Here is a 12,817-nt window from a genome sequence, read left to right as displayed (position 1 = left end):
ATACCGAGGTTCAATGAGAACCATTCAACTTTCACTGAAAGCAAAGGGGAGTAGTTGAAGAAAAAAAAAAACTTGAGGGGAGTATTGAGTAATAAGTTATTGTAATAATGGGTTTTAGGGGTTATATCCAAAAGGACCCTTAAGTCCTTTTAGGGTTTATTTCATTGTAAATAAGAGAGGATTGTGTTTATTAATGCACAAGTCCAAATTTCCTTAATTCTTCACCTTCCAATCTTAAGGACAGATTTAATTCATACATTCCAATCAGAAGATTTCCCTTGGCAACGATTATTTGGTTTCACAAATGCTCAATAAGTTGAAATTACATCAAAGACATGGTTTAGAGTCCTCTATCACATAGATCAATTTATGTACTATCATGTACCAAATCATGAAACCCTAAAACCTAAAGGGTTAGGATTATTATCATGAGACTAAAGGAGCACCAAAACCATTCACCTACATCAAGGAAAGCCTCTCATATTGATCTCAAATTGGTTTCGATTTCATATATATATATATATATATATATTGTTAGGATTTAAAATGTAACTGCAAGCGTATGGATCAGTGTAGCTACGAGTCGAACACAGGGAGAGCAGCCACTTTATTTTTTATTTTTTTACTTCTTTTAATAATGTGAAAGTAAACCAATTAATGATTGTGATCTAATTCTAACTACCGTCCTAAACATATGTATCTAAAATAACGTCCTAACCATTCATCATCTAAGAATTTAAATATGCAAGTCACACAATTAAAATTAAATAAATAAAAAAATAAAAATAAACAACCCACGCAATTAAAAAGCAATGAAGAAAAAAAATGCTGAAATAAAAATAAAGTAAAAGAAAGGGGATAAACCTAGAGAGAGGCTCACAAGTAGGTTACTTAGCCCGAGAGATGCATCATAATATGAATTTCCCTACTTAACCAGAGAGTCACTCTTACAAGGGTTACTCTACTTGGCTTTAGGGAAATGGAGAAAATTAAAATAAAAACAATAAAATGATGGTTCTATGGCTAGGAGGGACAAAGCCAACACATACACTAGCCATGAACCTTGGGAGAAAGTGATAGCAATAATGTAATAATTGAAATTAAAATCCTAAATTAAGAAAGAAAGGTAGCTAGAAGAGGGAATGAGAAGGGGTGAGAAGACTACTGAAGGAGCCTACTTACTTGAACGTCAACCCTTGAACTGTAAACTTGATCGATTTGAGATACTACAAGTACTAAAAACCAGATCTTGAATAAACCAAATCTAAAATTTCTATTACTAGAGAAAACAAATCTGAAGAAAAAAATTGAACTTGAAAAAAAGAGATGCTCCACTGCTCGTGATCTTGTCACCTAGATCTAAGCCTATAACTATAACTTTAAAAATTACAACTCAATTGCATTAATCATAAACATAAAAGGCTGAATAAAAATAAAAGAGTACTTGCATTAATTGAAATAAAAAGCTATTACAAAAGTGATTAAAGAAAAAAAAAAAAAAAAAAAACTAAAACTAAAGAGAGTGTGAGAGAGAGCAACTAAAAAAAACCCTAGAAGAAGAATAAAGTGTCTCCCCTCCTCTTACATAAGTTGTATTTATAAGGAATAGCGAGGTAGGGTAACAAATTTCTCTTTCCTAAAAGGAAAAAACCCACAATTGGTAGTGAGATCTTTTGAAACCAAAAGTGCTAGGGTGGAGGAGAGAGAAGAGAGAAAGAAACTTGGAGAAATTTTCTATAATTTTTTTGCTTATTTTCTTTCCTTTTTTTTAATTTATTTTTCTCTTCTTTTTCTCCCTCTCTTCAAATCTTGTGCACAACCCTTGTTGGTCGATTTTTTTTTCTTTCCCTTGGATGATTTTCCTTCTTGCTTTGTGTGATTTGGACAATCTTCTAGTGATAATATGGAGGAGAGAGAAGATTTGGATAAGATTTATTTCTTCCTTTTATTTCTTTTTTTCTTTTCTTTTTTTTCTCTTCTTATGCAAGAAACCCCTCCCATGATTTTTCTTGCTTTGAAGATTTGGACAATCTTCTAATTTGATGTGGAAATCCCCTCCATGCCCTTAGTACTTTAAGTGAGTGAAAAGCAGGAAATCTTCAACAAAATTCTCTAATAAAAGACAACCATGAGACCTCATGATGAGTAAGGGAATTTTGCACATTATAGCTCACCAAATACACTAGGTAGTTGTTTTTGGAGAGATATGACGCCCGATAATGCTTAAAGCCTTTAAAATACAAAACCTACAAAAAGAGAGTAAAACCCAAGGTAGCTCCATTTTAAATATGTAAAATACATGTTTTACTATACTAGATTTCACATATAAATGTGTTCATCAGAATTTTCCCACACTTAGACTTTGCTAACCCTCGAGCAAAACAAAAAGAAAAAGAATAAAAACAAAAAACCTAACTCACATTCATAAGAATCACGGTTGCACTTAGCATGTGCAACAAGCCTTTAAATCCCTAGATATCCCCTAGTGGACGAGTTGTGTCTCGTGGGTATTTGTAGTGAATATACACCCAAAATTCAGAATAAACAAATCCCAACCTTGGCTAAAGGTAAGGGCCATACCTATCCGGAGCAAAGATAATTCTTCTTATAATGGACCCCCACACTTAAACTTTTATTATCCCATATCAATTCCAGGCACTAGCATATTTCTTAATTTGGAACTCACCTCGTCTCTTTCAAAACATCCTTATCTTAAGGCAAAACCACTTGTGAAGAAATAGGGAACCAATGACTAAGGCATTGGAGTGTTTTTTACCAAACATGTTACCAAGCATTAATGACATTTGCACATTTTTTTTCCTTTTTGCGCTTAATAAACTCTATTCTACACCACTACTTTTGGCATGAATGACATGGTGGAGCAAACACCAGACACCAAAGTTACTATGTAGCTTTGCTTTTTACATATGCCCACAAAGACAATGATGCTAGAGTTCCTCCAGAAGTTTCCTCACTAAGAATTTTGATCAAGACACCACACTTCTTGATGCACAATGTCCTGTCTAGTTCCAAGGGAATCAACTCTTATTCTTCTTTATATCACATTTTACACTTCATTTAAAATTATGTATTTTTCAACTCATGCCAAATTAAAAAGAAGGTCTCAACTCTAAATCAAAAGTACAAGGAACCCACAGACTTACATATGGTCCAACACCATAAAATAGGGGTCTCTTATTTTTCAAAAGAAAGTCTAATCTCAAGACATAGGCTTGTTTTTTTCTTCTCAACAAGGTTTTTATATGCTCAAAATGGGTACCTTAATCAAAACTTATATTTTCATACAACAAGCAACCGAATGGTATGATCATTAGTCAAAAGACAAAGTAGGACTTCATCCTTAGCAAGCTCAAAAACAAAAAGAAAAACAAACAAAACAAAGTGGAAAGAGTAAAAAATGGTTTCCCTCCCCCACACTTAAGTCATGCAATGTCCTCAATGCATAGAAAGAATTAAAAACAAAGACAATGCAAAGGGGTCATACCTGATTAAAAGTTAGTCATCAGTGTAAAGAGGTTCATAGAGATCCATAACCTCTTCACTACCAGTAGTAGGAAACTCGAGGAACGATTTCAAACCCTAACCATTAACCTTCGAAATTATCCTTGTTCCTGGATTCAGAATCTCCACAGCCCCATGGGAATATACATTATGGATAATAAACGGGTCATCCCATCAGGATCTAAGCTTACTAGGAAAAAGATGCAATCGAGAGTTGTACAATAAGACCTTATCACCAATTACAAAAGATTTACGCAGAATGTGTTTATCATGAAAAGCTTTAGTCTTTTCCTTATAAATCCTAGAACTTTCACAAGCATCATTCCTAAGTTTCTCCAACTCAGATAGTTGGAGCCTACGATGAATTTTCGCATCAGACAAATCAAAGTTGAGCTTCTTGATGGCCCAAAAGGCCTTACGCTCCAACTCAACTGGTAAGTGATAGGCTTTCCTATACACCAAACGGTAGGGAGACTAACCAAGGTTGGTCTTGAATGTAGTCCGATGGATCCACAAGGCATCAATGAGCCTAAGGATCCAATCCTTACGGTTAGGATTAACAGTTTTCTCCAAGATTTGTTTGATCTGCTTATTAGACACCTCCACTTGGCCACTAGTTTGGGGATGATAAGGGGTAGATAACTTATGGGTGATCTCATACTTTTTCATTAATGCCTCAAAAAGTAGATTACAAAAATGAGTACTCCCAACACTAATTATTGGACATGGTGCACCAAAGCGAAAAAAAATGTTCTCTTTGAGAAATTGGACCACCATTTTGTGGTCATTAGATTTACAAGGTATGACCTTTATCCATTTGGACACATAATCAATGGCCAAAAGTATGTACAAATTTCAAAAGAAATTAGGGAATTGTCACATGAAATCGATGCCCCATACATTAAAGATCTCAACTACCAATATAGGGCTGAGGGGCATCATGTTCCTCTTATTGATACAGACAAAAAACTGGCATGCGGGACAAGCCTTAAAAAAATCAGAAGCATCTCTAAAAAAAGTGGACCAATAAAATCCGCATTGGAGAACCTTTGCAGCAGTCTTCTTAGGTCCAAAGTGTCCACCACATACATGATCATGGAAAAAAGAGAGAATCGAATGTTGCTCATGATCAGGAGCACATCGTCAGATAATCTGATCCTGACATATCTTAAATAAATAAGGATCATCCCAGAAAAAGTACTTAACTTGGGAATGAAACCTATACTTATCTTAGGTGGACCAGTGATCCGGAATCATACCTTAAATTAAGAAGTTGACAATGTCAGCAAACCGTGATTCATTGGACACTACAAATAACTGTTCATCTGGAAAGTTCTCATTGACTGGAGAATTAACAGTCAAGGAATTGGAAAGCCAGGATAAATGGTCTACACTAGGTTTTCAACTCCATTCTTATCCCTAATTTCCAAATCAAACTCTTACAAAAGTAAAACTTGGGCTTTTGCATCCTTCTTCTGAACTAGGTATCTAAGAGCAGAATGATCAGTATACACTACCATATGTGAACCAACTAATAAGATCGAAACTTTTCTAATGCAAACACAACAGCTAAAACTTCTTTTTCAGTGGTTGTATAATTGAGTTGTGCATCATTTAAGGTCCTACTAGCATAGTAAATGACAGTGGGCAACTTATTAATCCTTTGACCCAAAACCGTTCCTATGGCAAAATCCGAAGCATCACATATCAATTCAAAAGGTTCAGTCCAAATAGGTGGTTGAACAATGGATGTATAGGTCAACTTCTTCTTAAGTTGCTTGAAGGATTCTAGACACTCTTTAGAAAACTCAAAAGTTTGATCTTTGGCAAGTAATGAAGGGAGAGGTTGGGTTAATTTACTAAAGTTCTTAATAAAACTTCTGTAAAAGCCCGCATGCCCTAGAAAAGACCGAACATCCTTAACAGATTGAGAAGGTGGTAAATTATCAATTAAATCCACTTTGGCTCTATCTACTTTAATTCCCTCCTTGGATATTACATAGCCTAAAATAATACCATATTTAACCATAAAATGACGTTTCTCCCAATTCAAAATCAAATTCTTAGATATGCACCTTTTCAAAACTAAAGAAAGATGATGAAGACATTCAGAATAGTAATTCCCATGAATTGATAAGTCATCCATAAATATTTCTAAGAATTTTTTGACTATATTGAAACGTAGCAGTGGCATTGCAAAGCCCAAAGGGCATACGTCTGTAAGAAAATGTTCCATATGAGCATGTAAAAGTGGTCTTATGTTGGTCCTCTAAGGGGGTGTTTGGTTCGGTAAATCTTTGGGATGACATTCTTTTGAATGATAATTCTTAATTTTTGGAGTTGTTTGGTTCCACTAGGATGACCCTCATAAATGAATATCCTACTTCCCATGAATGACCATATTACAAAGGATGTGTTCCAAATATGAGTTTACCTCAACACTTAAACTCAGATTTAAGCAACCTTTTTACCACCTAATATAAAAGGAGAAAGCAGAAAGACGTTCTCTACGGAAGTCAATATCTCAACCCGTAAGAAACATGTACTAGCCTTAAGGCAACCAAATGATTTTTCAAAAATAAACATAATTCAAAAGAATGTGTATCAAAAGATTGACATTCATATCCAATACATACACCATTTTATTTACCGAACCAAACACCCCCTAAAGCAATTGGGATCTGGTTATAGCCAGAATATCCATCAAGAAAATAATAGTATTCATGTCTAGCTAACCTCTCTAACATCTGGTCAATGAATGGTAATGGAAAGTGGTCCTTCCAGGTTGCCACATTAAGTTTCCTGTAGTCTATGCACATTCTCCACCCTGATTGGACATGAGTTGGAATTAGTTCATTATTGGCATTGGGAACAATAGTCACACCAGACTTCTTTGGCACTACGTGAACTGGGTTTATCCATTGGTTGTCAGAAATAGGAGAAATTATTCTATGATCCAACCACTTTAGGATCTCTTTTTTAATGGCTTTCATCATCACTGGGTTAGCTCTTCTTTGAGATTATGGTTTAGAATCCTCCATAAGATGTATATGATGCTGCACAATAGAAGGGCTTATACCATTGATATCAGTCATGATCTAACCTAGGGTTTTCTTATTATCTTTTAACACTTTAAGTAACTCTTCTTCCTGGCTAGAAGTCAAATTTGAAGAAATTATTACAGGAAGAGCCTGGTCAGGTCCTAGAAAAGCATACCTCAAATTAGATGGTAACTCCTTAAGATCTAGCTTAGGGGGCTCAACTATGGAAGGTTTGGGAATGGAATTGGAGAGGGGTCCTAAGGGCCACAGGTGTATGAAGACTCAAGACTTCAGAAAAAAAAATTTTACTATCATCATTCAACTCATCCATACACTTTTGTAATTCTGAATCAAAATCAATATTAAAATTGGCAATTAAATCATCAGAAAAATCCAAAAAACTCTCAAGCATATTGATATCTTCTTCCTTATGTGGTTGCTTACCTATCCTAATCATGTTAAACTCAACAGTTTGGTTACCAAAAGATAACCTTAGGAAACCATTCCGGTAATTGATTAATACATTACTGGTAGGTAAGAATGGTCTTCCTAAAATTATTAGAATCTCATCCTTGGTTGAGAAGGGCATGGAATCTAACACAATGAAATCAACTGGGAAAATAAATTCTCCCACCTTTAGTAAGACATCCTCAACCATCCCTTTAGGAATCTTAATAGACCTATCTACCAACTAAAGAGTAGTTCCAGTGGCTTTCAATTCTCCCAATCCTAGTTGCTTATACACATGGTAAGGCAAAAGATTCATACTTGTGCCAAGGTCAAGTAAAGCATGCTCAATGTATGTATTGCCTATGACACAAGCTATAGTAGGGCTCCCTGGATCCTTATACTTGGCTTCTATAGACTGAGAAATTATGAAACTAATGTTACTTGCCAAGAACGTATTTTTGGGCACACTAGGCGGGGATCAAGTATATGGCATCTAAAATAGGGATGTTCACTTTTACCTTTTGAAGACTTCTAAAATCTTATCTATAAAAGCAGTCTTCCTTTTGTTTACCAAGTGATTAGGAAATGGGATAAGAAGAACATAAGGACTGTTAGGGATTTTTTCTTTTTCAAAAGAATCATATTTGGTTTCTTCAACCAAATCATCTTTAATTTTTGAAGAATCTTTAGGTTCATCAGATGAACCTAGAACAAGAGACACACTTGTGTCCTCAACTGAATGAGAGTTAACAGGAGTAAAGGATGGGGAAGAGTTAGAAACACTCTATTGGTACTCTTTACCACTCCTAAGGACATAAACAACATTACATTGGTTGGAGGGCCTTTGTTGGGTCTGACCTTGTACTACATTCAGTGGTGCATTAGTTGGTGCTTGTAAGCTAACAGGCTGATGATGCCTAGGATTAGGCTCTGGTTGACTGGGTAAAGTTCCCTTCTCCCTCTCACACATAATTGAGACAACTTGATGAGTTCTCTTGTAAGATTTTGATGGCTTGTCATGAGGAGGGCCATATTTTTTTTCAAGTCACTTATTCTACTTGCATCTCTAGTGTTGGTAAACCGAGGGGGTTGTTGATAAGATGATAGGAGAGGGGCCCTAGGAAAACTAGCCTGAGGTCCTACATTTGTCCTAGAAAAAGTATTTTGAGAAAAAGATTATTGTGCAAAGGGAGGGCTCTGGGGTCTAAGTTGACCTTGATTATGGAAATTAGAAGGCCCTACTTGGTTGCCCTGATTTCAGAAGAAATTTGGGTGATTTCTCCATCTTGGATTTTAGGTGTTACTATATGGATTATTCTGGTATAAGGCATTAACACTACCATTAGAAGTGTCTTCAGAGGTATTGGGGCATTCTTCTATGACATGTCCAGGGGACTGGCACCAAGCACAAAGCTTAACCAAATTGACTGATAATGGCTCTCTAGGAACAATAGCCTCAATCCTCTTGATTAGGCTATCCAAATGGGCTTTCTTGGCTATTGTCCCATCCACAAAATATCTTTTATCTCCTATGGTTCTTTCACTCTCTTGGGTTGATTCCCATTTATGGGTTTTGACAGCTAAGTCAAGTAAGAATTTCTATATATTTCCTTCATCTGTAAAGGATGTGAATCCCTTAGGGCACATAAACTCTATCATTTGTTTAATTGGGTAATCAATACACTCATAAATTATTTGACATAAATGTCATAAGTCTAGGCTATGGTGAGGGCATTCTTCGAGTAGATCCTTGAATCTTTCCATAAATTTGAAAAATAACTTACTAGGCTTTTGCCTAAACTAAAGGATATCACTTCTAAGCTTATTGGTCTTGTGAGTTGGAAAAAACTTCTTAAGGAAGACAACTGTGAACTATTCCCATGAAATTATGAACTTTGTGGGTAACCCATACAACCACTTCTTAGTTTGGTTTTTCAATGCAAACATGATGAACCTAAGCTTAACAGCATCATCAGAAAGCTGTTGGATCTTAATTATAACACATACCTCTTCAAATTCAATTAGAAATAGGTATGCATCCTCAGAGGTCAGCCCATAAAAGTGGGGCAACATAGTGATGTACTAAGATTTGAGCTCAAAATTATTGCCCTGGGCTTGTGGTAGAAATATGCAGGAATGTTGGGCTGTAGGGTAGAACTATCTTTCAGAGATTTAGGTGGAGGGTTTTGCTGTTGGTCTCCCATATTAAAGGGTTTTAAAGAGAGCAAACATATAGGGTCACTACTTGTTGGATCTCTTCTTTCTAACCGATTCTTAGTATTACGTACTCACTTAACATTCAGGTAATAGAAAACTACCCACAACTAGAGTAAGACAAGCACAAAAAAATGAAAAAAAAAACTTTTTTTAATTATTTATTTATTTATTTTTGGCTTTTTAGGAGCTTACCGGTAGGGATCCGAGGTTGCTCAGGTCAATTCCTAAGGTACTGTTACAGGGCGAAACCTGTCTTTATCATACTATAAAGCTTGGTGACCTCCACTGATACAACTATTATTACAAGTTGTTCTTCTCAGGAATTCAATAAAAGAAAAGGAAAAACAAAACAAAGCAAACAAAGCATTCCGATTTACCAAAAGAAAGTGAAAAACAACATGGAACTGTCTCCCCGGCAACGGGCCAAGAACTTGTTAGGATTTAAAATGTGACCTCAAGCGTACGGACCAATGTAGCTATAGGTTGAATATAGGGAGAGTAGCCACTTTATTTTTTTACTTCTTTTAATAATGCGAAAGTGAACTAATTAATGGTTGTGATCTAATTCTAACTACCATCCTAAACATATGATTCTAAAATAACGTCCTAACCATTCGTCATCTAAGAATTTAAATACGCAAGCCACATAATTAAAATTAAATAGATAAATAAATAAAAATAAACAACCCACGCAATTAAAAAGAAATGAAGAAAAAAAATGATGAAATAAAAATAAAGTAAAAGAAATGAGAAAAAGCTAGAGAGAGGCTCACAAGTAGGTTTCTCTACTTAGCCCGAGGGATGCATTATAATATGAGCTTTCCTACTTGACCAGAGAGTCACTCTTACAATGGTTACTCTACTTGGCTTTAGGGAAAGTGAGACAATTAAAACAAAAACAATAAAATTATGGTTCTATGGCTAGGAGGGGCCAAGCCAACACATACACTAGCCATGAACCTTGGGGGAAAGGGATAGCAATAATGTAATTAAAATCCTAAATTAAGAAAGAAAGGGTAGTCAGAAGAGAGAACAAGAAGGGGGTGAGAATACTGAAGGAGCCTACTTACTTGAACTTCAACCCTTGAACTGTAAACTTGATTGATTTGAGATACTACAAGTACTAAAAACCAAATCTTGAATAAACCAAATCTAAAATTTCTAGTACTAGAGAAAACAAATCTGAAGAAAAAAATTGAACTTGAAAAAAAGAGATGCTCCACTGCTCGTGATCTTGTCACCTAGATCTAAGCCTAGAACTATAACTTTAAGAATTACAATTCAATTGCATAAATCATAAACATAAAAGGTTGAATAAAATAAAAGAGTGCTTGCATTAATTGAAATAAAAAGCTATAACAAAAGTAATTAAAGCAAAAAGAATAACTAAAACTAGAGAGAGAGAGAGAGAGAGAGAGAGAGAGAGAGAGAGAAAGAGAGAGAGAGAGCAACTAAAAAAAACCCTAGAAGTAGAATTAAATATGAATTAAATTCGATTCAAATTCAATTTATATATGGTACACATCATTTGTATTCGATTTCAATTAAAAATCGTCATTTTTTTGTTTAAATCACAACCCAACCAAATGAAAGATCATTTTCAAAAGGATTGTTATTGATGTAACAAAGGTTGGTTACGTTTGGAAAAATAATAAAATCATGAAAAGACTAATACAGAATGAGCAATAAGACATTGAAGGGTTAATTAATGGGGTCAAACTAGACATTTAATTTTCTTTTATTAGAAACCGATGATTATATTGTAAATTAACATTTAGAAGGGCATTTCTGTCCTTTCATAATGTATTCCCAACTCCCCGCCTGCCTTTACCTCTCTCGATTCTAATTGAAATTTCCGCTGCAAGCCTGCAATAATCTGCAGCCTCCTCACGAAGACAACCAACCCATCATCACTATCGTTCTCTTCTTTTCTGTCTTTCTCTTGCTTGTTGCCAACCCACATAATCATCTTCCTGAGAGCAGCTAGTAAGCTCCTACCCTCGACTACCTTCTTTTATTTCTTCTCTCATATGAAACATAATCACCCTCTATGATGCCCTAATCGCAGAGCAAAGCTCTCCAACTTTAATCTCTCTTCATATGTTTCTCATTTTTTTCATGGATTATTGTTTCTTGTCGCATCTATAATCGTAGATTATTGATACTCTTTAAGAAATAATTGGCCACTAAAGGATTATGTTCAATTTCCTTATAGTCTCCTAGATGGGTAGTTTCCAGTTGAACTATCACTGGAGTTCTTGATTTTCTTACTTGTAAGATTTATACCAGAGAAAACATTCTATTGTGAAATGTCAAAAACCTCTTCCCCCATTGTCATTAATATAGAATTGGACATTGCTTATGACTGCATATGGTACATTTGTGATAAGTTTGCAGGTCAAAATTAGAGAAAAATTACATTGGTTGAAGTGGGTAGAAATTAGGATTACAGCATTGTACTGCCGAAATGAACATGCTATTACTCTGTTGCTAATTACTCTGTAGCATAAGTTGCTTAGTTATGAGTTTTTGAATCTTCATTAAGATAAATTTACAGGTGGCAATGAATGTTGTCTACTGACTTCTCTTGAATCTAGGATTGCTTATTCGACAAGCACTTTTTTTAGTTAGGCTCCAAGTGAGTTGAACTCATGACCTCTTAATCTGAAGGTGTTGGTCTTCGCCGACTGAGTAACCACCTCGGGGTTAAAAATAAATGCACATCCAGGGAAAACAACAAGCATTTTGATAACCCTGTTAATGCTTCATTGATGTTTTGTACATAACCTGGTTTGTTTGTGGTAATGTTGGGGGTATCTGTCTTAATTTTATTCATAGCTTGTTCTGTGTCACTCTGTCCTGACTTGATTTATATGGTTGATTTATCCCTTCTTACAGCATTCTCTTGAGGTTTTCACTTCATCAAGGAGGTATGGATGTGGTAGTTTCCTTTTTCAGGTAGACATCATCACTTCTATACCTTGGTTGGTTTACACCTTGGTATCATCTTTTCACTGCAAGGCCAAATTAATTGGAATTCAGTTAACTTTCTAAGAAGTCTGTGATGGTATGATCTTAACGTGTTTTGATCAAGCTATGCTCATGTTGTGAATAGGACTAAGCTCTTAAGCTCAAGTTGCATTTCTTCTCCAGGGCTCCTTCTAGCAGCTGAGGTCAATCCCCCAACTGGTGACCCGTCCCTTGGTGTGTTTTTGTCTCCATTCTTAATTTTAAATACTTACTGCATTTCATTCAGTTTTTTCTTTTTTTTTTTTAAATAAAAAAATCCTTGGTAGAATTTCAGTTTTTAATGTGTTCCTTGATTGGGGTTCTTCGCCGCATTTCTTTTTCACCAAAGCTAGTGGGTTTGGGTTTTTCTTTAACTTTATCCTTAAGTATGTTCTACCTTTCTATTATCTTTTTTTTTGGGTGGGGGGAATGGGGGTTGGGAGTTTAAATTTTTTTGCTTAAATTCTTTTCTTCAACTTTAATATAATTTTTTGAAGTTGTTCTTTTTTTTATTGTTTTTTTTTTTTATCACAGTGATAGCACACTCCTTTGGGGCATGGCCCAAGAACTACATTTTT

General features: G+C 35.2%; 1 non-coding gene across 1 annotated transcript; it reads left to right on the top strand.

The window, feature by feature from the left end:
- The first annotated feature begins 8,730 nt into the window (after window positions 1-8,730).
- On the top strand, window positions 8,731-8,837 carry LOC122090256. Its single transcript, XR_006143496.1, has one exon. It is a non-coding gene; the product is annotated as a small nucleolar RNA R71 (small nucleolar RNA).
- Window positions 8,838-12,817: the final 3,980 nt, after the last annotated feature.

Source organism: Macadamia integrifolia, chromosome 9, assembly GCF_013358625.1.
Source record: "Macadamia integrifolia cultivar HAES 741 chromosome 9, SCU_Mint_v3, whole genome shotgun sequence".
NCBI classification, from domain to species: Eukaryota; Viridiplantae; Streptophyta; class Magnoliopsida; order Proteales; family Proteaceae; genus Macadamia; species Macadamia integrifolia.
This window is presented reverse-complemented; position numbering and strand designations above follow the sequence as displayed.